Source organism: Phacochoerus africanus, chromosome 2 (genome assembly GCF_016906955.1).
Source record: "Phacochoerus africanus isolate WHEZ1 chromosome 2, ROS_Pafr_v1, whole genome shotgun sequence".
Classification (NCBI taxonomy): Eukaryota; Metazoa; Chordata; class Mammalia; order Artiodactyla; family Suidae; genus Phacochoerus; species Phacochoerus africanus.
Genome location: NC_062545.1, coordinates 10,036,930 through 10,064,244, shown reverse-complemented (window position 1 = coordinate 10,064,244; position 27,315 = coordinate 10,036,930). Strand labels below are relative to the sequence as shown.

The 27,315-nt window shown below is 39.3% G+C and overlaps 1 protein-coding gene across 8 annotated transcripts in view; it reads left to right on the top strand.

The window, feature by feature from the left end:
* Positions 1–27,315, top strand: part of ARID1B (AT-rich interaction domain 1B) — a 439,972-nt gene that overhangs the window by 180,457 nt on the left and 232,200 nt on the right. The window lies entirely within an intron of this gene.

The following is a 27,315-nucleotide window of genomic DNA, read 5'->3' as shown; positions in this document are numbered from 1 at the left end:
TCTCTGCATTCATGAAGCGCTTTTCAGCAAGCATGTTTTGTTGTGGTATATATACATTTACCCATCTTGTTGTGGAGTATTTCAATATTCTCCAAGTATCCTCAGTATTTCTTTTCAATAATGATTATTTTACACTACAGTTCAGATTTGTCTTTCCTCCTTTGAGAAATAATAGTCTCTCCCACCCACCCACACACAGTGGCCTTTTTTTTTTCTCCTTTTTTTTGGTGAAGTCAATAATCTGGATAATTTCTAGTAAGAAAGCTCCATTAAAACCAAGAAGAGATTGTAGTCAAGTAAATGAAGCACAACACAAAAGAAGATGAGTATGGGAGCAACAGGGAGTTAGTTCCCTAATGAAGCAAAGTACTTTTAAAGGTGAAAAAAATAAAGAAGCCCCCTTCCTTTTCTTCTAGCCTGGTCATTATCTGGAATTTTTAGTTAAATAAAATCATTAACGACTTATATATGCCTCAAACTAAACACAAAACCCCAATGACAGTTTAATTATCATACTTTTGTTAATAAGATTATGGGGAGGCTATTAAATGAGTCTGTGAGACCTGCATAGGAAAAATGCTCTGTAAAAACAGAATTCTTTGTGCATTAATAAGGATTCTTGGCTTGTGTTCTTTTTTAACGATTGAGTATAATATTCTGCTGTTTAGTCTAGTGTCTGAAGGGCACAAACAAGAAAATGACCATTACTGCACTGTTGGAAAGGTCTTGCCTAACTGGAGTTGTTCTTGTTGTGGTGTGTAAGGTTTCATTCTTAAAATCTTCAAAAGGTGGATGTATTGTCTTACCATCAAGACATTTTCAGGAGTTCCCGTCGTGGCGCAGTGGTTAATGAATCCGACTAGGAACCATGAGGTTGCGGGTTCGGTCCCTGCCCTTGCTCAGTGGGTTAAGGATCTGGCGTTGCCGTGAGCTGTGGTGTAGGTTGCAGACGCGGCTCGGATCCCGCGTTGCTGTGGCTCTGGCGTAGGCCGGTGGCTACAGCTCCTATTCGACCCCTAGCCTGGGAACCTCCATATGCCGCAGGAGCGGCCCAAAGAAATAGCAAAAAAAAAAAAAAAAAGACATTTTCAATAAAATTTTACTGTTTACTGAAAATTTTGTTGTTGTTGTTGTTGCTGCTGCTGCTATTTCTTGTGAGTCGGTCCTTTTTAAAAATATTTCATCAGTTTTAAAAATATGGATCCTGGAGTTCTTGTTGTAGCTCAGCGGCAACGAATCCAACTAGTATCCATGAGGACGCAGGTTCTATCCCAGGCCTCACTCAGTGAGTTAAGGATCCTGCATTGATTGCCTTGGTGGAGGTCGCAGACGTGGCTCGGATCTGGCGTCGCTGTGGCTGTGAAGATCCTTCTTTGCCACCCCACAATAAATAAATAATATTTAAAGCTTCAGAGTTTTCCTGCTATAGTTTTCTTCGTATGTAGTTTAGTTGGGTGATGTTTGTAAGAGCACGTTCATTGTGCGAAGTGATTTAACAGATGCGTTTGAGGCATTTGGCTATTTATTAAGGCTTTGTTTCTGCTAAGAAAACACCAAGGTAAGAACTTAGAATGGGGGTAAGGGAGTGTAATAATGCTTTCAGCTTGTGATAGTTCTTTGTTGATTGAAAAGTCATTTAAAAAGAGCTAGGTCACTTTGGTTGTTAGAGAGTATTTTGTTTCTCAAGTCAGGAGGGAAACTGTCTACTTCTTTTAATGAGCTGAGTTGCATTACCCCCGCCCGCCCTCCCTGGCCCTTCTTTAATCTGTTGCTGGCACTTGAGCAGTCTGCGTGTCATGTCTCTTTCTCTGGTTTGCTCTAGCTGCCACTGTTTCCTGGTTAATTTTCATTCAGAATTGTCTTTGAAGATCAACCACTTCTTGATTTAACTAAGAACATTATGTTTGTTCTAAACTACTCTTGTGATTTTTTTAAAAGCAGTATTCCATTTAACTTTACAGTTCCTAAATTTCTTTGCTAAAAATAAAACAGAAATTTTTGTTTTCTGATAGGGAATTGGGCCTTGTACATGTGTGATGTGGCATCTGTTTGTATGACAGATGTCCTTTATTGAGTTGTTGTAAGTGCCCTTGTGCATTGGTATAATGGAATTATTGTTCTTCAAATAATTTCTTCTGATTTATAGTAAACAAAAATTATATTTTCATTTGGTAATTATATTCAATCAGCAAGAAGTAATGTGCATAAACTGTGTTTTTCTGACAAAATATTGCCCTTAAAGCTTTATTTTGTTTACGAGCAAATGTGTTTAGTTTGTGTGGGTTTGATATGCATTCCTTTGAATCAGTTTCCATAGGGCAGCTATTGGCTAAGCCCTTAAAAATTACAGCAGCGGTTTCACTTCTAGTCTTTGAATTTATTTTTATGTACTTAGAGGGCAGTTGTCAAGTGGGAGAGAACCCTAAATTATTCTCAAGGTAAAAAAGAGCCTGGTAAACTAGAATAGGATTTGGACCTAGCGAAGTTACAGGGTTTTAGAATTACAGGCACACAATGCTTTCCTGTATTTTTTGAGGCTTGAATTTAGAGAGGTGATTTTGTTCAGTGAAAAAGCAGAATTATTCCCTGAACATTTAATGAAAAAGAGTACCAGGAAATCTAGAGAGCAGAGCTCACTGTGTTTTCTTGTATATAATTCAGGGTGCCACTTTGAAAAAGCCATTGCAAAATGGGCCACCTTTTTTGTTAAAAAGGAAGAAATAGTTGTAAAATGGAACGCTGATTTCTGAATTTGAAGTTTATGTATGCTTATAGGAAAGCTAAGAAATCAAAGAAAGAAACCCTGAAGCCCTCAGCTCTTGCGGCGCTCGTCTGCTGCTCAGGGAGAACGAGAGCCCAGCGCGGAGACGCGCAGACCGCACTTCGCGGCCCAGCGCCGCTGCTGGGGCGACTTCGTCGAAACTAACTGCTCTTGTAGTTTTTACGTTTAATGAACCGTCAGATTTCAAGCCGAACTACAATTTTTAAAAATGTGACGGTCCTCTCTAACTGCAGCGTGTATTTTACCGAGTGCAGTGAAAGAAATGCCTTGTAAGGACCCTTGGGAGCAGGGCAGTGACGACTTACACAGTTGTGACTTGGGCTCTTCCGTGAGGAGCTGAGGTGGCATCAGGCGCAGCCCTTCGGCTCCTTGCTGACTGGTGCTCGTTGGCAAGTACTGACCCTCCCAGCCTCTGTCTTCATCTGGGGGACCCCCGCAGAGGGGAACCAGCATGGAGCTCTTCCGGGAGGGCGTGTGCAGGGCCCTTCACCCTGTCTCAGGGTCACCACCTGAGTGACCTCTTTTTATTTTTATTTATTTTTTTGGTCTTTTTAGGGCTGCACCTGCGACATGTGGAGGTTTCCAGGCCAGAAGTTGAATCAGAGCTAGAGCCACTGGCCTACGCCAGAGCCACAGCAATGCCAGATCCTAGCCATGTCTGCAGCCTACACCGCAGCTCATGGCAGCTCTGGATCCTTAACCCACTGAGCGAGGCCAGAAACGGAACCTGTGTCCTCATGGATGCTAGTCAGATTTGTTTCCGCTGGGCCACAATGGGGACTCCTTGAGTGACCTCTTGATAGAAGCCTGGTAGTCGGCAGTGTTCCTGGGAATACTTGAAATTAGGTGGGAAGAGCAAGATCACTGTGTGCATAGCTGGTGTCTCTTGTTGAATGTGACATCTGTGCACAGGCAGTAGTTGCTAGTTGTTTCTCGGACTAGAAATAAATGGGCACAAGAGCCTACAGAACAGCTCTCTGTCTTATCTTATATGGCAGAGGTTTTGTTTACTGAGGAATGTATATTTAAAAAGAATATTCATGTTCTTTCTATGTATTCCAAAATAAAGTAAGAAACATCATGTAGGAGGAGCAGCCTGCCTGTTTTTTTTCTTAAAAAATAAGTCAGCTATTTTTTACTAGAAAGAATGGGTATACTGATTTATTTCACAGAGTAATGTTACATATACATATACTCTTTTAAAAATACAAGGGTAAATGTCAATGCAGCAGTAAATTCAAATTTTCTTTTTTCTCCCTTAATTATCTTTAAGCAGTTGTTTCTAAAATTTCAAAATAAAACCAGGGTGAAATGCACCTTGGTGTTTCTTAATTTTGTTTTTAATTTTTGGTTTTAGAAGGTAGTATTTCAGAAATCTGTGCCTGTGTCAGTTTTTTTAGTTTATGGTTGAAGTAACTTATGTTGATAGGTTCTGTTTGTTTTAGTAGGTTTAAAAATTACTTTTTGTTTTACTTACACTTTATTTAACTGTGTTGCATTCTTTTGTCAAATAAGGAATGTAGAGTTAGATTAAGAAATAAGAAAGAAGGCTACAGCTCAGAGATAAAAGTTTTCTCTATTTAAAAATAGCTTTACTGGGGTTCCTATTGTGGCTCAGCAGTAACAAACCCAACTAGTATCCATGAGGATGGCGTTTGATCCCTGGCCTCACTCAGTTGACTGTGAGCTGTGGTGTAGGTTGCAGACACAGCTCAGATCCCCTTGCTGTGACTGTGGTGCAGGCCGGCAGCTACAGCTCTTGATTCAGCCCTTAGCCTGGGAACTTCCATACGCCATGGATGTGGCCCTAAAAAGACCGGGAAAAAAAAAAAAGAACAACAAAACTTTATTGGTTATTCTAACAATATTCATATATATAGGATATATATATATTCATGTATATATTAGGGTATATGTAGGATCTATATATTCATATGTGTGTATATACATATATGTGTAGGATATGTATTCATTATAAAGTTGAGGTTTATTTTCTGTATCTTAGATTTTCTTCTGTGTATATTCATGCATAATTACTTTCTTTTAGAAAAACAGGGTCCTATCATCTTTGTACTGTTTTATAACCTGCTTAGAAAACTTAACATAATTTCTTGTCAAATATAGTTGTATACCATCATTTTAAATGATTGCATAGCATCCATATGGGATGAGCATATTTAAGAAACTATTAAGCCTGAATATACTGTATAATTAAGCATTGCCTTTTCAAGTTGTCTTCTATGTTACTTTAATCTTTAGTGTTGAAAATGATATTTAGATTTTAAAAAAAAATTCTGGGTAATATTTACTAAGAATAATCAAATGCTCGCTTTTCTTTCTTTCTTTCTTTCTTTCTTTCTTTCTTTCTTTCTTTCTTCTCTCTCTCTCTCTCTCTCTCTCTCTCTCTCTCTCTCTCTCTCTCTGTCTCTCTTTCTCTGTCTCTTTCCTTCCTTCCTTCATTCCTTTGTCTTTTTAGGGCCACACCCAAGGCTTATGGAGGCTCTCAGGGTAGGGGTACAATAGGAGCTGTAGCTGCTGCCCTACACCCCAGCCACAGCAATGCCAGATCTGAGCTGTGTCTCTTACCTACTCCGCAGTTCACAGCAATGCTGGATCATTAACCTGCTGAGCAAAGCCAGGGATCAAACCTGCATCCTCATGGATACCAGTCAGATTTGTTTCCGGTGAGCCACAATGGGAACTCTGATAAAATGTTACTTTAAATTATACCAAAACCACAGAAGAGTTTGTTTTATAAACAAACAGGACTCCTCAAAACAAACTTTTCCTCTTGATATATTTATGAGATTCTCCCTGTTTACAGCAGAAATTGTATCATGCTTGTTTTGAAAAGAGCAAGTTTTAATGTGCTTAAGAGGATAGCAGTCAAGAGGCATGACAGATCACCTATCTCGTGAGCTTGGCGTGGCGCAAGTCAGTTCTGAGACAGTTTTCTTTTCCTCTCTCTTCAGGACAAACACGTGCTTGGCAAGTGTGGGAAGCAGCTCTCCTCGATAACCCTTGAATGAGAACTGCTTGCATGCCATGCTTTTGTTTCCATTTCAGAATCTCTTCTGTCTTGGAGAGAAAGCCTAAGATTCTGCATTTTGGCTGTGGGGAACCCTGTGCCCCGCTCTCTCCCTCCGAAACCTGGCCTTGTCTTGGACTGAGCTGCACGCTTTATTAACTCATCTTGCAACCTTTGGCTCCTCAAGACGAGGAGCTGTCAGGGCTCCCGGTGACATCATTAGTATAAGACTTGAATGAAAGTACTGCATATGCTGAATCAGCTTTTCTCGGTCCCTTCTCAGTGAGAAGAAGCAGGCACTAAGTCTCATTTTGAGAATTTATTTCTATCTGTTGGTGACACTTTTGAGACCACTCTGCTTATTTGACTAATAGCCAAATAGAAGCTAATAGTCGGATTTGACTGTTGAAGCCTAAAATTCTACTAATTTCTTCCCCTGTCTTCCCCCACCCCCACCCCCCCATCACCACCAGTCTTTATGCTTCTGTGCTGGGACTATAAACTGGCTAATCTGATACTTTGTGTAGGGAAAATAAGGATAGTATTACTTGTGAGATTTGTAGTTTTAAATTCTTTTTTGTTATCATAATTATATGTGTATACTCAGGTCACTTGAGGTAGTGTGTATCTTGTGTCTCTGTGCTTGTAAAAAATGTAAATTTGGAGTTACTGATTTTATAAGAAAGGGGATATGTTTTTAAACCATCTCTTTTAAACAGCTTCACCTCAATTGAAGTATAGATTCTATTGTTTGAAAAGGCTTATTTTTCTTATTTTAGGAAAGCTTACTAAAGTTTACGTGATCTATAGAGGTTTTATTCAGATATTTGGGGAGACTCCTTCTTTGGTTCTTCTTTATTTTAGCTTGTAGGAATTGAAAGATATATCCAAATATTAACATAGATAAGGTGCTAAATAAATTGTAATAAGCTCCAGAGGACATAAGAATGTATTAATCTCAAAGCTGCATGATGATTTTTGTGTTGTGAAAGGTTAGCTCTTCAATTGCAAGGCTTAATTACTTTTCAAATGAATATTTCACAACTGTTACTTTTTCATTGAGTATACATCTACATGCGTCTTCTATTCCCCATGTGGTAGACATCAGTTAGTAGCAGTTTGAAATTCAGTTATTTCTCCCCCCCCCTTTTCCCATAGAGAGCAGCTGTGATTGAGTTTCCTATTTAAAAAAACATTTTTATGGTTTAAAGTAATAAAATAATTTAGCACTGCTTTCTTGTATTGAATATGACTGCACAGTTTATTTCCTAAGTTTTATCTAGGCTGGTCCCTGTAAAGAATTGACACTCTTTTCCACCTTCATATAGGCACTTCTGTTCATCTAGATGAGGCTTGTTTTTTGAAGTAGCTATCTTTCTTAGTCTCCTTCTATTTTATCTTAGAGAGTAGAAGGTGTTTATCATTTAAGAAAAATCACTGTTGATTATTCCCTGGCTGTTTTGCCAGGAATAAATTAAATTTATACTTCAAGTCATGAATATATGTAAATAGTTGTAGAAAGCTTGGAATATTCATATTAAGTTTAGAAACTTAATGGTTTCAGTGTGGGAAAAACTTTGTTATGTAAATGTAGATAGCTTTATAGCTTGCTAATTATCTTTGGGGGGAATTTTTGAACAATAAAAATTTTTGTTGTTAGATTGATTATCCAAAGTCGCATTTAAATGTACGTTTGGAGGTCATTGCAGATTACATAAAAAATTCAATAAGTTCTGAGAATTTTTAGGTTAGACTTATTTAATTTTGTTTTTAAGGTGTAGCAGTGTATATACCTTTTGTGTTTTAGTTACTGGATGTATTCTTTTTATTTGCATGCTTTGCCTTTGTTTCAGTACCGCTTGCTGATGCAGTACTAGCAGAACTGTATGGTGTCTCTGACTGGCCCCCGCAGAGGGGCCATAACTTCTTACAGTTCTCTCTTGAGATATTTAGGATGTGCTGCCCGTTTTCTTTGCAGTAAATGGAATGAGTCACCATTTGCATATACTGTTAGCGTGTCATTTCAATAAGCTAGACCTACAGCCAAACAAATTGTAGTTAACCATTTCTTGCTTAGCCTGAAATTCATGTTAAGACTAGAATTGGCAAATAATATTTTAATACTTGGTATATTTTTATCCACAATACACCAAGACTCTAAATCTTGTTCATCTACTTACTTTGATATTGTAAATGCATAGAAGGCATGGTTTCAATTTGTAGAAAAAGTTATTAAGGTACAAACGTAGATAACTTTTCGTAGCTTCTCTTTCTGGCTCTTTTAATTATTAGTCTGTTGCCTTTTTTCTGTATTTGCTCATTGTTAATGATGATAGTGTCCTACTTATAAATTTCCTCAAGTAGAGATTTCATCTCAACCACCATTAGAGATAAATAAACCTATTCTTTTGTGGAAACTTGCAAGAGTTATAGTATTCCTACTGTTTTTAAAAAATATCTTACCTTTGAACATTTGAAGATAGTAGTTATTAAATACAAATTGGTTTCATACATACACATGTACATGTATGCACTCACACGCTTTGTAGATAAGAATAGTCACAGTATTAAGGCAAGAATCTCCACAGGAAATATCATTAAATAGGTATGAAAAAGTCATGAAGATAAATCAGCTGTCATCCATAGGTTAATGATTAATTTGGAAATGGGATTTTTTTTTCCTCTTGATACTTCCTCCTTTTGACTGGTTTTCACTGCTCTCTGAATGATGAATAAGAAAGAGAGAGAGGAGGAGGGGAAGAATATGTGTATATTTCTGCAATTGGTGCGTAAAACATTTCAGCGCTTTAAAAATTTAGTAATATTTGTTTACTTTTTTTTTTTCCCATTTGAAATAAAACTTCCAACCTGCTGTTATGGGTTAAAGCATAAGTTGTATTCATCGTTGTTATCATAGTGAAATGAATGTATTTCATACTGCTTGAGTTAATCAGTGAGTTGAAATTGTCTTTTCTTATAATAACAGCACAAATACTGTATGAACATCCTGTACGGGGCTTGTGGTTATTTTGACAGTGGTGGAAATTAGATTCGCAAAGAACTTCGATTCATCCAATAGGGAGCTCAGTTTCAAAATTTGTATTTCTTTCAGTTAAGTAAATCTTTGAAGTAGATGTATGCAAAATTCAGATTCGTGTCGACTTTGGGTACAGAATTTGTTTCCTCTTCATTATGTCTTGAGAAAGGGTTGCCCTTTCTTTCACCTTAGGTCACCAGTGACCTTTCCCAGCCCCTGTCTGTGCACTTTCCATGCCTGCTGGGTCAGAGGGCCACTGAGCTCTTCTCTCCAGTGCTGTTAGCTAGACACCCGAGCACCTCATCTGAAAGTTGTCCATCACCTGGAAATGATTCTGTTAAATGATTGTTATTGATAATGCTGCGTAGTAGCCAGTATTTTAATTTTAGTTATTATTGTAAGCTGATACAAATATTTTGCTCACTTTGCCCTTATTTTATAAAAATTTTACAAAAATTAGGCTAAAAGGGGCAATTGGGAGTGATAATATTAGTAATGAGAAATGTGTTTGGAAATGTAATGCAAATACCTAAACACTTGGAGAAGATAAATGTAGAAAATATTTTGTCCTAATTGATTATCCATTGCCCTTTGGTAAGAAAGTAAATCCTCATTGGATACTATGTTTTAGAGGGAAAAGTGTAAATTAAGCGTTTCTTCTCTTCGTTATTCTCATCCTCATCACCATTGCTATGTCTGGTGGAACTCTGTTGGGATTACCTTTGCTTTGGGGTTTTGTATGTGTTTTTAGAAATCTTCTGTGTGAGTGTGGGATTACCTGTCATCTCAAAACTCTTGTCACCTCCAGTGGTTATAAGAAGAATGGAGTCTGCTGGGGTTAATTGGATCTGTGTTTCAGCCTCAGCACCACCACTTCTAGCTCTGTGATCTGAGCAGTGTATTTGCTTTTCAACTGTTTGTTTTGCTGAAAGCGAAAATAAAACTTCTTTCCCACAAGGTTATCATCAGGACTACTTGAGATCATGGACATATAGTACCTCAGTAAATGGTAGCTCGTTTTTATTGTTAATAGTTATTCTGGCTGCCACTCTGTGCTGGCTGCCTGGAGTGAAGGAATGGAGGCAGATTTCGTACAGCTTGGAGGCCCTCAGCTTGCAGCAGGGTGACTTTTGCTCCAGAGAGAAGCGCTGCTATAAAGCATAGTAAGTTTCTGGTAACATTGGTTCTGTTCAGGAATTGAAATTTTTCTTGGGCCGAGAAATTTAACTTTAGTGTATTTCTGGAAAATGCATTCCAGGTTTCGAAACAACTTGACTTAGAGATGAACTTGCCTAGTGTAATCTTATTTGTAAATTATTTCAAGAACAAACACCAAGGAAAAACATAACTTTCTATTAATATCTCAGTTGATTTTATTTGTGTGAACAAAATTATCCAGAAAATAATGCAATATGAATGCAAATCTCTATTCAGAATACGTTTGTTGATCTAGGCTAAAACTGTGTCCCTTTCCAGCCCAAGAATGGATGGTTAGGTCTCTACTGTTGGATTGGTTGGAACTGTACTGGAGCTTCCCTCTGAGTGCTGCTATATGTTTTAACACAACAAACTGGAGAAAGAAGTGTAGTTTGAAATAACTTCATTTAAGCCACTGAACTCACATGGTAGGTAGTGACCCAGAATTTTCTGCATTTGTTGAAAAGAAGTGTCAGAATAAAGATTGAAGGCCTCATAGTAACATAACAATTACTTTACATGTAGTAGTTACCCCAAAGCCAAGTTAATTTACTTTATTCAGCCTTATTCCGGTGGTGCTAGTTTTATAACTGTTAATCTCTAAGTACAGATTATGACTTAATATATGTGAGCTTTGTGTGGCCACGGCAACTTGAACTCTAGAACAGTTATTAAAATAGGAGCTGAAAGCATACTTCAGTAGTGTATCCTGATTTTCTAAAGAAAAAACTGTCTCGTAACGTAGAAAGCTCAAGAATTCAATTTAGTTTTCTTCTGTCTTGCTTATTTTTTATTCTATGATGCCTCTTTGTGTTGACTGGTATTGGACAAATCACTTCTAGATTAAAGCAGTTCAGACGTTGTGAGGAAAATTAATGTTTACTTTCATTGTCAATTAGTGAACTATAGAATGTAGACATTATGTAGGATTTTGTATTTAATTACTCTGCATAAAAAGCTTTGAATGTTTAGGACATTACTTTTGGTTTTCTATTTTAAAAACGTTTGACATTTTATTCTACAACACTTGAAATATACTTTACCTATGTTAGTCAGGATTGCTTAGTAAGTCTGCTCTGATGTGTAAAGTTTTAGAATATTAACAATTTGTTCTAAACTGTTTTAATCCTGTTTCATTAATACTGCCAAATTTTTGTGGTTTGTAAACAACTTTGAAAAGAGATAGCCTTGGCTATAGAGCAGCTGCTCGTGGCGAATAGAAAAACATTATTTAATGTCCCGTAGTCCTTCTGTATTGCAGTTCTCCTCGCTCATTTGCTCTCTGTTCTCATTGGCGTGGTGGAACACTTGGGGTACCTCATGCCTTCATCTGCCTTGGATTTTGCTTTGGTCCGTGAGTGTTGCGCAGTGTGTTGATGTCTTGTTCAAGCTGCCTGTCTGTCATATGCTAGGCCGGGTTCCCTCTCAGTCCCGTGGTGACCATCCTGGGGACCTTCTCCCGGATCTCTACTGGAGAAACATAGCCTTTCCCCAGTTTGTGTCTTGAGGTGAAGTGTAAATCACTCATTTTCTCTGAGCACTGGTTTTTCTCTCTTGCTGCTGGTTTCCTCAGCTAGGGAAGCTCTTGGAAGTCTAGTGGTCATACATATCAACAACAGACTGCTGTGTTATTCATTCTCATGTATCCTAGAATTCACTGTGGACGGCATTTGTAGAAATTTATTTCTAATTAAGAGCAATTAACACAGTAAAAACAGAAAAGTTGGGGGGACTTCAGGGCTTAGGGATTCAAATAGACTTGAATTCAGACATTTCTATTTTTGTTTTTACTTGCCTGTGATCTTGAAAAAAATTGACTTCTTTAAAACTTCACTGTCTTCAGGAGAGAAGACAGTATGGAGAGAAGATTACGTGAGCTAACAAATTCCTACCTACATGCAGTAGAACTTAGTTTATTCCCGTCATTTAGCCTTAAGCTCCTTATCTTTCAAATGGACACAATGACACATAGTATAATGTAACATGAAGTTAATGAGAAAAGTGTGTGTGCTTATCCAGAGAAAATTTCTGAATGAGATATATCAAACAGTAAACAGTGGATGAGCTTGGGAATATATGTTAGTGTCTTATTGCTATGTAATAAATTACTACCAATTTAGAGGCTTAAAACAATACCCGTTTATTTTTTCATGGTTTCTGTGGGTCAAGAATCCGGGCATGGTGACACTTGGGGCTGGAGTGCCATCTGAGGTGTGGGGTTCTCTTCCAAGCTCATGTGGTTGTTGGTAGCATTTATTTCCTTGCAGTTCTAGAACTCATGGCCACTTGCTTCTTCAAGGCCAGCTGGGGGTCTCTCTCTGACCATATTAAAAAGAGCTCTCCTGATTTGGCCAGGCCCACCCAAGACAACCTGCCTTCTGAGTAACTCAAAGTCAGTAGATTAGTGGCCTTAATTTCATCTGCAACCTATGTAATGTAACCTAACAATGAGTGTAATATCCCAGCATATTCACGGGTGCTTTCTGCGCTGTGGGGAGAGGATATCCAGGGTGTGTACCCCAGGAGCCAGGCAGCTCTGGGGCCATTGGGAATTCTGCCGACCACACAGGGGGACTGTGTAGTAGGGAATATTTACATTCCTTAGTTTGTGTGGATCTGGACTTGAAAATTTTAAAAATAGTAGCTAAAAAGCCTAAGACAGTCCTTTTTATTCACTTGACAGAATTCCTAAATACACATTTATAAGATGGAAATTCTAGAGGAAATTTTAGCTCACATCCACATAGTCAGCAATAGCAGTTCTCAAATGTTTGTTGAGCACTTACAGTGTCTGAGGGACTGACAACCAGAAGTAAGTGGTCTAGGCTGGGAACTGCATGTTGTAGACGGGACAGGAGGTGGTGGCAGCCAAAGGCTTGGGGGGCAGGAGTTTGCTGTGTCACAGCACCAGCGAATGAGGGCTGTCAGCAAGCTGCCCATTTAACCTGGTGCCCTCACCTTTGTCTCTCTGAGTATAAAAGTATGCAAATCAGGAGTTCCCGTCGTGGCTCTCAGGAGCTAACGAACCCGACTAGTATCCATAAGGACTCGGGTTCCATCCCTGGCCTCGCTCAGTGGGTTAGGGATCCGGCATTGCCGTGAGTTGTGGTATAGGTCGCAGACGCAGCTTGGATCTGGCGTTGCTGTGACTGTGGTGTAGGCTGGCAGCTTGTAGCTCCGATTAGACCCCTTGCCTGGGAACTTCCGTATGCTTCGGGTACAGCCCTAAAAGACAAAAAAAAAAAAAAAAGTATGCAAATCAACGTTATTAAGAATCGTTCGCTAGTAACCAGTGGAAGATGAACATTTCTAGTAAGCAGGTAAAGCCAGACCTGAGTACTGTAGTTGGACACCAGTCGCCTAAGCTGAGAGGCCTCTCTCATCAATTGTGTGTTAAAACAGGAGGCTGTCTCTGCCTCACCTTTTCGTCTGCCCCCTCCTTGGCAAGCCTCTAGGACTCAGGTGAGTTCATGTTCATGTTCAGCTGGATCTAGCCAGAGAAACCTACAGAAATCAGAAATGGAATTGGCTGCAATTCAAAGACACTTCTTTTTAAAACAATCTTCTAGCAAAGGACCCACCAAAAACTTTATCCTAACAATTCTGGTAAAAAAAAAATTTCCGTTAAAGAGACTCTTTAAACTTTCAGGAGTGTTTTTTTGTATTTTGACTCTTTTGAAGGCAATAGACTGTAGTACTAAGTCATACTTTGATTGGCATCTATTCATAAGGAGCTATTTTAGTAGTCCCACATTATATTATGTGAGTGGAAAGTGTTTTGTATAGCACAGAGGCCTTTAGGTCCCAGGGGGCTGTTGAGTCCTCAAAGTGCGACAAGTGTAACTGAGGAGCTCAATTTGGAATTTTATTTAATTTTAATGAATTTAATGTTAAATAGATACATGTGGTTAGTGGTTATCATATGGACAGTACAGAATATCGAATGTTTCTCATCACAGCAGGTTCTTTTGCACAGGTGCTGGTGTAAGCGAATGTAAGTTTATAAGTTCATATAATAAAGCAGCTAGATGAGCTTTAATATCCATTCTGGTTCTCAAATTCTGTAGTTTATTGTTTCATGCAAATTACTTTAAATGCATCTTAATAGGATATGTAGTTTTATTTTATTAGTGAGTTTCAAAGTTGCTTATCTTTTTGCATATATATTTTTACTTTTACGCGGCGAAACCAATTGTTATTGTTGATTTGAAAGGAATTAAGTTTTTTAAAGCATCATAGAATTCCCACTATTAAATAAAAAGACTGGAGGCACATACAATTAATAAAGAATATGCCGTTTAGTTTATATTTTTAACTCTCCAGAACCACTCCACTGGTTTTTCTTAAATAAGCCTGCCACTCCCTCCCCCAACCAATGTACACATTTATTTTTGGTTCAGTTTGATTTACTAATTTATCTCCATAGTTGTAGTATCAGATTTATTTGATAATTTCCTTCATAACCATTTAGTGACAATTCTTTACTCTGACTGTGAATAGAAAACCAGAAAATATTGAGATTATATTTGTGGTTGTACTGTAAATGTGTGTTGTGGTCTATATCTTTTTGTTTTATTTCCAACCCCCAAACTTTTTGGCTCTTCTGCTTAGTTTTTATATAGCTTCAACAGAGGTTTTCTCTCTATCTCAAACGTTTTTCCTTATGGAACATTTTTCCTGCAACATTTTGATCAAATAATTTAGATGTGATTTCCCAAAAGGCACCTGACTGATTTAAAAAAATTATTTTATTCATTCAAGGATTGACAATGTCCAGATTTTAGGAGAACCAAAAGCAAAAATGCAAACAGAACAAAACACCCAAACAAACCCAAAAAACCAGTATGGGGAAGAGCAACGTAAAACCTGTGATGTCCTTTTGAATTTTGAGTTTTCACTGTGGGTATATTTCAAAGCTGTCTATGTACATTTTATTTTTAATACTCTGAATAAAGATGTGCAGTCTAAACAAGTTCAATTTGACTACAGTTCAGGGTTTTAAAGCATGTAAACTCTTCTGGGAGCTTTAGCTTTATAAACCTTGTAATAACAAAGCCATATGAGTCCTACAATCGTTATTCATACTTCTTAGTTTCTCACAAGGGAAGCGTTATTGACTCTTCTTTCTGCAGCAGGCCTCATTTTAAAACACATTGAATTGTGGTTATCAAATAGTGTTAGAGTCAATAATCTTGTTTGGTTAATGTACATGAAAGGCTAATTGTGTGGAGATGGAGAGCAGTGTTGCAGTTCTTTCTAAGACCGGAAAGGGTAAAGGTTAAACGTGTTCCTTCAAAACGCAAGCACGCAGAACAGAAAACAGCACCCGGTGCTATTCTCCACCATCTTCCACACACAAGACGTATTATCCACATCAGTGAAGTTCAGATGACTACAAAGCATATATAAAAAATCTACGTTTTGCTTTACATTTCGTAAAAATGTGCCATGGGTAACATCATCTGGAACATAAAATGTGCTGGGTGTGTTTGGTTGTATTGTTTTAGCTGTTGCTTTAGGATTTCAAATACTCCTTTTTTTTTTTACTTATCAGAGCTTATCTTCAGCTTTTGTTGTGCCACCTCACAGGTAGTGTGAGAACTCACAGCACTCTGCCGCCTTTTCTCCCCTCAGGCCTTTTTGCTGTGATTGTCATAGGCTTAATTACCCGCTTACACATTTTATTTACCCGCCATTTGATGGGCATTTGGGTTGTTTCACTTGTAGGTTATTATGAATAGTTCTGCCAGGAACAGTCATGTGCGAGTCTTTCTGTAGACTTAGTGTTTTCATTTCTCTTGAGTAGTTACCTACGGGTGGAATTTTGCTAGGACATGTGGTGAATTTCTGTTTAACAATTTAAGAAAAGTGCTAAGCTGGCTTCCAAAGTGACTATACCATTTTGCATTCTTGCCAGCAACGTTCCTTTCCACATCCTAATCAACATTATCTTCTTTCTCTTCATCCTACCATTCTTGTGGATGTGATTGGGGTTTTAATTTGCATTGTCCTCATAACTAACCATATTGAACATCTTTTCATGTGTGCATCAATTATTTGCATACCTGCTTTGAGGAAATATCTGTTCAAATTTTTCCTTTTTGTTTTGGCTGCCCCGTGGCACATGGAATTCCTAGGCCAGGGTCAGATCCAAGCCACAATTGTGACCTAAGCTGAAGCTGTGGCAACACCAGATCCCTAACGCACTGTGCTGGGCCGCCGGGGAGCAAACCCGCGTCTCAGTTGCGCGCCCAGACTCCTCGGTCTCTGTCTCGTTGCGCCACAGCAGGAACTTCTGTTCATTTTTAAATTGAATTATTTTGTCTTCTTTGTATGTTCTTTAAGAGTTTGGGTGGTTTTATGGAGTTCCCGTCGTGGCACAGTTGTTAACGAATCCGACTAGGAACCATGAGGTTGCGGGTTCGATCCCTGGCCTTGCTCAGTGGGTTAAGGATCCGGCGTTGCTGTGAGCTGTGGTGTAGGTTGCAGATGCGGCTCGGATCCCGTGTTGCCGGTGGCTACAGCTCCAATTCAACCCCTAGCCTGGGAACCTCCATATGCCACGGGAGCGGCCCTAGAAAAGGCAAAAAGACAAAAAAAAAAGAGTTTGGGTGTTTTTGTTGTTGTTTTGTTTTTAATATACCCTGGCTACCAGTTCTTTATCAGATGTAATTGGCAGATAGTCTCTCACAGTGGGTGGCTTATCTTTTCACTTTCTTAAAGGTGGCTTTTGAAGCCTCCCTCTCCCAAAGCCTTTAATTTCACTGAAGTCCAGTTTATCATTTTTAAAATCACTTGTGGGAGTTCCCACCATGGCACAGTGGGTTAAGAACCTAACTTGAGTGGCTCCAGTCACTGTGGTGCAGGTTTGCTCTCTGGCCCAGCACAGTGGGTGAAAGGATCTGGCATTGCCGCGGCTGTGGCTTGGAGAGAGTCCCTGGCCTGGGAACTTTTGTGTGCCATGAGCGAGGCTGTGGTATGTACGTAGGGATGGATATAAGATCACTTGTGATTTTTGTGTGAAATGTATGATCATTTCAGTTTTGAAAGACAGTTTCACTGATTCTAGAATTTTAGTTTGACAGTATTTTTCTTTCAGTATTTTAAAGATGCGATTCCATTGTCTTCTCATTTTCTTTGTTTCTGACAAGAAGTCTGTCTTATTTTTGTCATTGTTCATTTTTCCTGGCTCTTCTTAGGATTTCCTCTATCACAGGTCTTAGGCAATTCAATCATGATGTCATTTCTATGTCTGTGTGGCTGTAGTTTTTGTGTGTGTGTGTGTGTGTGTGTGTGTGTGTGACTGTTTTGTATCTCTGGATTTATAGATCGTCGAATTTGGATCTTTTTTTCCTTCAAAACTGATACTGAAACAATATGATTTCCTCCATAAATTTTGCTCTTGCTTTTGAGTTTTACTGTATAAACATGTACTAGACATCTTTTTAGTGTTGTTTTTAAATAAGCATGAGAATGCCAGTATTATATGGTGTAGAATCCGTTTATTTTTTTCACCATGAAAAAAACCTTCTTTCTTGTTAATACAAATTATTTTAAAGACTTTTGTGTCATTATGTAAAACATTACTGTCACTGTGCCATTTTATTGGGTGGATCTTTACTTTAAAAATCCTATTTGGTTCCATCATAGGAGTATCTTCTTTAATATTATTTAAAAGAATTTAATTTGAGCATTTTGTTCATTTAAAAAAAGAACTATTTCCTTTGGAGATTCATAAGTTTTACCTTCCAGTAAGATATATTTAAATGTGATATATTACATTCTCTAGCTACATTTGTTTTTCAGACTTCCTTATAATAGCAGAGTCAAACTGTTATTCTGTTTGTTCCAAATCTCTCTCTATTTTTTATCCAGATGGCAGCTGACTCAAGGGTACATGATGGTACATTTACATTTTTTAAGCTAAAAGTAATAAACCTGTGTTTATGCTGTTGAATTGCTTAATGAATGAATGAAGATTTAAATGTCTTTAGTGCTTATGTCTCAGTTTGTAAAATGAATAATCCTAAAAGTACTAGTGTTGTGGATAATGTTGCCTGATTGTGATTTAAGAATTTTACTTTTCTCTCTCACGGTTTTCATTACTGTTTCCATATTTATCTGCTTACAATATCATTTGAACATTCTCAACTTACAGAGATGCCAGCTTTACAAAGATAATTATATATTGTATCATATTATAAAGAATACCTGTCTAAAGTAACTGCCGAAATGCCTAGTTGGAAACTTTTATCCTTTCTAGGTCAAATTCCAGTGAATCCTGCTTCACTTGATGCAGAATATGCTATTAGGCAAACTGACGCAGCTGTAACCTCTCCGTATCCTGCCATGGGGAGGAAATGTGACAGGTGTGGGAGGCTGAGAGGACAGGATGCTGCTGCTCATTTTCTTTGCTGCTGAGGGTATTGGAAATTACTGCTTGTTCTACCTGAATTTGAACTTGGTAATGGGCCAGGAACATTAGAGATTTGCATGAAATACAAACTTGTATTATTTTTAGACAGTTGGTTCTTCCTTTTAAATACTGAATGCAGTGTGGCTTGCTTGCCTGCTTTTTTTTTAAAACACCCAGTTAAAGGACTCTAAAGAAAATACCTGTAAAATTTTAGTGTTTCTCATCAAACATCCATCAAGTTTTCTTAATACTTAGATGCACAATCAGAGGGTTATAATTGGACTAGTGTGTATGGAAAAGAATTGCTTGCCTTTCTGTGTGCCAGGCAGTGTGCTGGTGTTGGGGGTACGGGGATGACGTTCACGGTGTTTCCCCTGGAGACGGTGTCGGGGTGAGTGACAGAGGCACTCCGCGGCACAGCGCCACGTGATGAGTGCTGAGCTGTCAGCTGAGGTGCTGTGGGAGACCCGGCAGGGGACACTGCAGCTGAGGGAAGGCCTCTCAGACAGCGAGGGGCTGTCCCGTGCAGCAGCATGGAGCCTGCACATGGCAGAAGGGCAGCAGGTTTCTGTGTGGCAGCAGCTGAGCTTTTAGCCTTTGGCCTATAGAGAAAGTGCTGAGATCTTGGTTGATGTTTTTGGAAAACACCCCTTTTACTTTTTTGGGGAGGACCTCAGAATTTAAATCATTTTCTTTCGCTGGAAGAACAATTTCATGGTAACATCTATTCAACATTTATTTTGATATTTACATTTTGTTTCAGATCTCTGTCATTCTGACAATTGAGTGAAACCACTGTTTTTAATTCATTGACTTGGCAGAAAAAAAAAAAAAAGATAGCTAATTTCTTGAGACTTGTAGCAAGCATCGTCTCTCTAAGATTTTCCGAACACTCACATTAACTATGGATGCACAGGACAGGCGAGTTTGTTTTTTGTGTTTTTTTTTTTTTTTTGCGGTGCGGTGGTAAAGTTGGGATTGGGAGCTAATTAATAGCCTAGTAACTGAAATCGAGAAATGAATAGTGTCTCCCTTCTTCATGTGTAGTGTATGGAATCGAACATGAGAAAATAAAAACGGGTTAAAGGCACATAGGTCTCTTTTTAAATTTGCAAAAATAGACAAAATTTGGAAAAGTGTAATTTATAGGTAACATTGAAAATCAAACAGTGGAGTTCACTAGTGGCCTAGCAGTTAAGAATCTGGCATTATCACTGCTGTAGCGTGGGTTCAGCCCCAGACCTGGGAACTTCTGCATGCCTAAAAAAAAAAAAGAAAAGAAAAGAAAAATCAAATGAAACTGTCTTTTTTTGCGTAAAACAAGGTATGTCCTATATATTTTCAAATTCTTTAATTTGGTATTGTTTGATAGCCTTGGAGTAGATGAGGCAGATGGCTGCACACCCGGTCCTTCCCCTCCCACCGTCCTCCCCATGCCGTTCTCGCGCAGCTTTCGGTTAAGCGTATATTACTGTTCTCTTTACTGTGTCTTTTAAAGTGTTGTCCATATTAAGGTAGTAATGTGCTTTACTATAATTATATTTGCTTTCGTAAGTACATTTTAGTTTCACCTGGAGTTAAAAGTGCCCTATTTGCTCCCCATGGCTTGTTTTCTTTCGACATCCAACTAGATCTTTCCACACCTTCCCACAGTAATACAGGTTTTCATACTATCACACCTGTTAGACGCTTTTTTTCAATGCTAGTTTTTTCCCTCTTAAATGGTATACTCTCTGAATTTCCAGAGTTTCCTACCATCTCCTGGGATGTCCCTTCATTGTTTTTCTGACGCTTTGTCTCTTATGTATGGATCTTCTGGTTCTTCAATGACTTGTTTGATTGAGTACAACCTGCAGTAGCTTCATGAGAAAGGGCTTGGGAGATAAGTTTTTTAGACCTTGTATTTTTAAATGTACCTTTACTACACCTTCACCTTTAAATAGTTTGGCTAAGCTAGACAGACTCATCTAGGATGGAAATAATTTTCTCTAAGAATTTAAAAAGTAAAACCCCTTAACTTCTGACGTGCTTGCCTTCAGACATTTCACGTTGCTGTTGAGACGTGAGGTGCCGTTTTGATGGGTGGCCTACTCCCCACGCCCCTGGGGCTGTCAGGGGTCTCACCATGTTCTACAGCAATGCAGTGTGTTTCTGCTCATCTTTTTGTTCTTCACTGTGCTGGTCACCAGGTTTATACTGCTCTTCATGTCTGCGCAGTTATCCTTATGAGATTTATTTGGTAGGTTTTCTCTCTAATTCTCTAAGGGGGGTGGCGAGGGGCCCACATCCCAGGTGTATGCAAGTTCCCGGGCCAGGGAGGGAACTGGCACCACAGCAGCAACCAGAGCCGCTGTGGTGACAATGCCAGGTCCTTAACCCGCTGCATGGCAAGGGAAGTCCTCTCTTACTGTAATTCTGATACTCCTCTTGGTTGGATTTGGAAATGGGATTGATCTTTTCTTTCCTCTACTAATTTTTCCATTCTTCTATTGTTTTCTAAGCGGTAACTTTGACTTTATCTTACAGCCTGATGATCATTTTATTTGTATTTGTAAATTTTTTATTTCAAAGTGTTGATACTTTCTTCCTTTTTATAGCATCCTTTATTTGTTTCATGGGCACAATATCTTTTTTTCCTCTCTGAAACAGAATGTTACTTGTAAAAAATGTTTCTTCTATTCCTTGCGTTGTCCCTTTCTTCTGAATGACTCTTTTAACGTCTTTCATCATTTATGCCAGAGGCTTTGCCCAAAAGTGTTCATGTTTGAGGGTGAAGCCCTGAACTGTTTATAGGAAGCTCTCCACATGAGCCGGGTGTGTGGCCTGGCAGGCCTGTCTTTAGGGCCATCACGTTATCAGCCACTTTTCTTGGGTATTTCCTCAGAGTGGTGCATGAAAGTCCTTTTCTCTGGAATTCATAGTTTGTTTTTTCCCAGAGGAGGTACCTTTAGCCTTGTGCTTGGAGGAGAGATGGTGAATGATGTTTAAGCTTGCCTGCTGACATCCTGGAGCTGGATTAGGGAATGGGGGGGGCGGTTTCCAGTCTTAGGGTTCAGTACTTCCTCTCGTCGTAGCATGTTGCCGTTTCATAGGCCGTCTTCACCCTGTGAGCCCTGAAAACTTCTGCTTCCATGTCTGCAAAGAGCCTCCCTTACCTAACATGGTATAGGGATGGTGGTCGTCAGATGCTTTGCTTTTACAGACTTTTAGGCAGTGCCCTTGATTTTAGTCTGGGGGTGCCAGGTCTCAAGCTTTCCAGGGTGTGCAGGCTCGCTTGTTGCTGGACTACTTCGGGTGCCCCTCAGACACTCAGGATCGGCCTCCCTTCTCTCCACGCTGTTGCTCCCCCTTCGGTTGTTTTCATATCTGCCTGTGCTCTTAGGGAGATTTGTCTCAGTTACCAGAGCCCCTCAAACCTTCATTCTTTCAGAGCAGTCGTTGTGTTATCTCTCAGGAATTCAGGAGGAGTGAGGTTTGGTCCAGGCGTCGTCACTCACAGGGTTGCAGACAAGCCACTGGCTGGAGTTAGGAGGAGGGCAGAGAGCAGCTGGCAATTGGCTGGTTCTCCTTTTCCTCACGTGTCGGAGCAGAAGCCTAGAGACAGGAGAAACGAGCAGAGTGGTGCTACATCAGCAGCATGGCCTAGCTCCAGAAATAGGAGCAAGCCAGGGGAGATGGGCCCATTAGCTTCATAATCACTGGAGCTAATTCTCTTCTCAACTTTCCCTTGGGTCTTTTCAAATTTCTGCTTAAATTTTTTCTCAAAATACAATTTTTAGACCCTTATTTTTGTCCCACAGGGCTCTTGTTCTGCTCTTTTAAAGGTACCCGAATATTACTGTGGAAGAAAGGACGATCTGGATAAATGTTCCAAAGTAGTTATTTTCCAAGTTGGGATTTGCGTCTCTTTGGACCTGTTGGGTGTCTACTGGCCTTTTAGGAATTTTTGAGCCATGCATCATCATCATTTGGTGTTACTGGGAAGTAGAATGAGGACAGGCAGCTCTCTCTGAATGCTTTGAAGGAAGCTACAGGGTGTGAAGCAGTGGGTGGTGCAGGTGGAAGCAGTTGTGGATGAAGCGCCAACACAGATCTGGAAAGAAATCTGCAAGTTTGGCTCAGCTAAACAGAGTGTATTTCAGAAAAAGACCTTTTTTTTTTTTTTTTTTGTGAGTAAAGACTTCCATTTTCAAATAAAATAGATTATTTTTAATCTACAGTAGATTATTATTAAACACTGCTTTATTTTTTTTAAGGTGCTTATAGAAAGAAACCTTCAATGTATTTTAAACATCTGGAGAGTCTTTCAGGCTGTGGCTCTTAAGAGCAGCCCGTAACTTTTTTTACTGATAGCTGTCTTTGAAGGAAAGAAGAGTAAAAAGTAGTGAGAATGTTGTGTTGTGGTTCTGTAAAAATCACTGAAATGATTTGAAATCGATAATAGTTTTTGGATTGTCCCTTTCTGTAATCAATATAATAATATCCCCTGCTTTGATAATCTTAACTGGAAAAATCTTATTTAATGCTTGTGTATAGAGTGTAAAGAAAGAGTTTTAATTTAGAGGAAAAGTTCATGTTCAGAAGACAGTACATGAATTGGAAGAAGTAAATCTTTAAATTCAAATTGCAGGGCTGTCTGCTCACATTTAATTGACACATGTTTAAACAAGGGTTGTAATGGATCATTTGCATTTAACTGACATTAACGACCTCAGTTAACTCCTGTTTTTATATCACATTGGCAGTTTATTTTTTGTTAATTTACTTTAGTATTCAGCTTCAAATATACATTAAAAGTTTTTCTTTTTATAGATATAAGCAATAATCATGTCTTGAATCGTCTCTTTTCATTATTAAAACTTTTACAAACATATTGGGTTTAATTGCTTATGCTTTTTATATAGTCTGAAAACATGAACCATATTGATAGTAAAACTCAAACATCTGCACACCGTTGCAAAACCTAATTCTGCAAGAGAACACACACCTAAGTGTCATGATCCCATCCAGAAGCATCCTCAGCAATTTGATTGTGCCCTGCCTTTCGCCCTGGATCAGCCTGCGGGAACCAATAGCTTTACTAACGCAAAGCCAGAGCGGAGCCATTACTCCTTTCATTTTGAGAGAAGAGGCCCAGTGTACGAGGTCCTTTTCAGTACTAGTACTCTTATCTCCTACTCTTTTTCTGTCAGTTTTTATCAATTTCTACCATGTTTCCTTTATGTGGAAGGCTTTTGTATTTGATCTGTCAGTTCACACTGGTGGGGCAGAGATCTAGGGAGGCTTTCCAGCCCTTCTTTTCAGAGTGACATAATTCATTTGAATTATTCATCTATCCTCAGGTGTCATGATTTCAGGGCTGGTTTTTGGTTAGCCACCCTGAGCCGCCTCTCACCCTCTTAACTAGTTAACTGAGCAACACCAGTATAGGATGATATTGCGTGTCTAACCATTAGAGGGGCACTTCTCTCTCTCAGACAAGTTCATGACTAATTTTTATTAAAAAGAAATTTTTATTTCAGCTCTGATTTCTGTTTAATAAAGAATGTCTTAGTTTCCAAAGTTTGGTTGACTACTTCTTTTTCTTCCTTTTTTTAATGTAAGTTTATATTTTCTATGTTATTATTATTTTTTTTTGTCTTTTTTTTGTCTTTTTGCTATTTCTTGGGCCGCTCCCATGGCATATGGAGGTTCCCAGGCTAGGGGTTGAATCGGAGCTGTAGCCGCCGGCCTACGCCAGAGCCACAGCAACGCAGGATCCGAGCCGTGTCTGCAACCTACACCACAGCTCATGGCAACGCCGGATCGTTAACCCACTGAGCAAGGGCAGGGACCGAACCCGCAGCCTCATGGTTCCTAGTCGGATTCGTTAACCACTGCGCCACGACGGGAACTCCTGTTATTATTTTTTTAATTGTTATTTCCCCAATACAGTTTTTTTTTCTATTGTACAGCATGGTGACCCAGTTACACATACATGTACACATTCTATTTTCTCCCATTATCATGCTCTATCATAAGTGACTAGACAGAGTTCCCAGTGCTACACAGCAGGATCTCATTGCTAATCCATTCCAAAGGCAATAGTTTGCATCTATTAACCCCGAGTTCCCCATCCACCCCACTCCCTCCCCCTCCCCCTTGGCAACCACAGGTCTATTCTCCAAGTCCATGATTTTCTTTTTTTGTGGAAAGGATCGTTTGTGCCATATATTAGATTCCAGATATAAGTGATATCATATATTTGTCTTTCTCTTTCTGACTTACTTCACTCAGTTTGAGAGTCTCTAGTCAGAATGGCCATCATTAATAAGTCCACAAATAACAGATGCTGGAGGGGGTATGGAGAAAAGGGAACCCTCCTGCACTGTTGGTGGGAATGGAAGCTAGTACAACCACTATGGAGAACAGTATGGAGGTACCTTAGAAATCTATACATAGAACTACCGTATGACCCAGCAATCCCACTCTTGGACATATATCCAGACAAAACTTTCCTTGAAAAGACACATGCACCTGCATGTTCATTGCAGCTCTATTCACAATAGCCAAGACATGGAAACAACCCAAATGTCCATCAACTGATGATTGGATTAGGAAGAAGTGGTATATATACACAATGGAATACTACTCAGCCATAAAAAAGAATGAAATAATGCCATTTGCAGCAACAAGGATGGAACTAGGGAGTCTCATACTAATTATTTCTAAGTATTATTCAAAGTTTCAACCTCTTGCCGACTATCATCATGTACAGTCGGGTTAGCTGAGACTGGCAGTTAGGCTTTTAGGTTTGAACTCGGCTATGCCATACACCTGTGCAAATTGTACAGGTTCTTTATGCTGCAGTTTCCTTGTCTGTCAAATGGGACAATAATACCTTTATCTTAGTTTAAGATTAACATGGAATGCACTTAGAGCACTGCTTGGCATATAGCAATTACTCAGTAATCAACTAGTTGTTACTATTACTATTGTTATTAAAGGTCCCTAGGTCCTTCTGCTCAGGCTACAGTCAACTTTTTTTATTTTTTTAAAAAAGCTAGTGCTACCGTTTTTGAAGGAAACAAGTCTTAACACTCATAAAAATGGTTAAACAAGATTAAAACATAAACTGACTACTCACTAGAAGTAATTTGTAAAACATCAGGAAATAGAAGGGGGTGGCGGATGCGAGTGTGCACACAGAAGAGACGCTCCATCCAGGGAGCTGCTGGTCACAGCTGTAGTATTTACTTCTTCCCTTCCAGACAGACAGTCAATTACAGCTAATATTTTTATCTCTTTCCTTCTTGGCTATTCTATGAAAATCTGATATGTGGAAAACTTGGGTTTGTAACATGAGTTGAGGCTGAAGGTGGAGGGATTATTGCCCAAGGATTTAGATGCAGTTTCACTAGTTATAGACTGGGGACTTGAAGACTAAGAAAGCAGCCTAAGGGACTAGAATAAAAAACTAACCAGCAGTGTGTTAAGTAACATCAAATGTTGTGCCAGGGACTTAACTTGCATGTTCCCAGTTTGTGCCGGAGTTCAAAAGAGCGCTTCTGTTGTAGTAAGTGAGCTAACATTCTGTACTACCTTCCTCCTTTCACAGGGCACCTGTGCTGCGCTCTGCGTTCTCATCTCAGGGCTCCGAGGCAGCAGTGGGGAGGGCCATTTCCTAGGGTAGATCAGGGCAGCATGTCTCTTGTCTCTACCAGAAAGTGAGTGGTTGCACCAGCAAGTGTTGGGGGCTCCTAGAGGAGCTCTCACACCCGCCAGTTCATGTCATGTGTGTCTGAAGGCACTTGCAAGTTTGATGGCTTGTCAATGACTGCATCCAGGATGTCTGGTTTGTCTGTGTTTCAATAGAAGGCTGAAGCATGCTTTAGTCATTTTTAACACATTTCAGCATCCTGAATAACCTGATAGGAGGGAGAGCGATGCTTTACTGTTTTATTTCTATGCATTTGGAGCTGTATTATCCTTGATTGACCAGCTCCAGAGGTGTAACCTCTGACCACCACCTGCATTAGAGAAGAGGAGCCAATGAGGGACTTCTTACACTCAGAGAAATGTGTTGTGAAAGTGGAGAGAATTTCCTTTCTTTCTTTCTTTTCTTTTTTTTTTTTTTTTGGTCTGTGTGTATTCTGCTCCTTTAGCTTGGATTTAAGGCCATATAAGGGCCGTGTTGTCGCAGGAATCTGACTTACCTCTGTTGGCTTTTTTTGTTCTCTCTTCTAACATGGAGACCTCTGAATTGTTGCAATTTCTCCCAGTTCTTTCAGCTCCTTTTTGTATTTAGCTTCTTGTTCATTATATTTTACTGTCATGACTCTTGATTCTTTTACCCACCTTGTCTGTCTTCCCCATTTGCCCTGCAAAACTCCTCCAAGTCAGGGCAGCCATACCAGTTCTCTGCTCCTATATGTCTTCTTGGCACTGCTGGGAGCAAAATTCACAATTATGGCCAATGGTGGTTCTGCTGCTAAGGATCATCCTGTATCCTGGAGGTCAAGGTCAAGTGAAGATTTTATCTTCATGATTACGAAGATTCCAAGCAAAAGGTAATGATGTATTCTGATAGTCACTGATAGTGGATCTTAATCTTCAGTGACTGCAAGTTGTCGGAAGCTGTCATAGCTCTACTACACAAAGGCAGTGCATAAATTGAAGAAATTCTCAAGCTTTACTTATAGCGGATTGTCATTTAGTAAGGGCTTGTGGGTCACACACATTTGGGTTTTAAGACCAGTTGGCCCAGTTGATAGTTGTGTGACTGTGCACACTTCACTTAATATCTCTAAATATCTCGGAACCTCCATTTCCCCATCCGTGAAATGGAGATGGTGGCCTTTATCCCGCACGGCCCT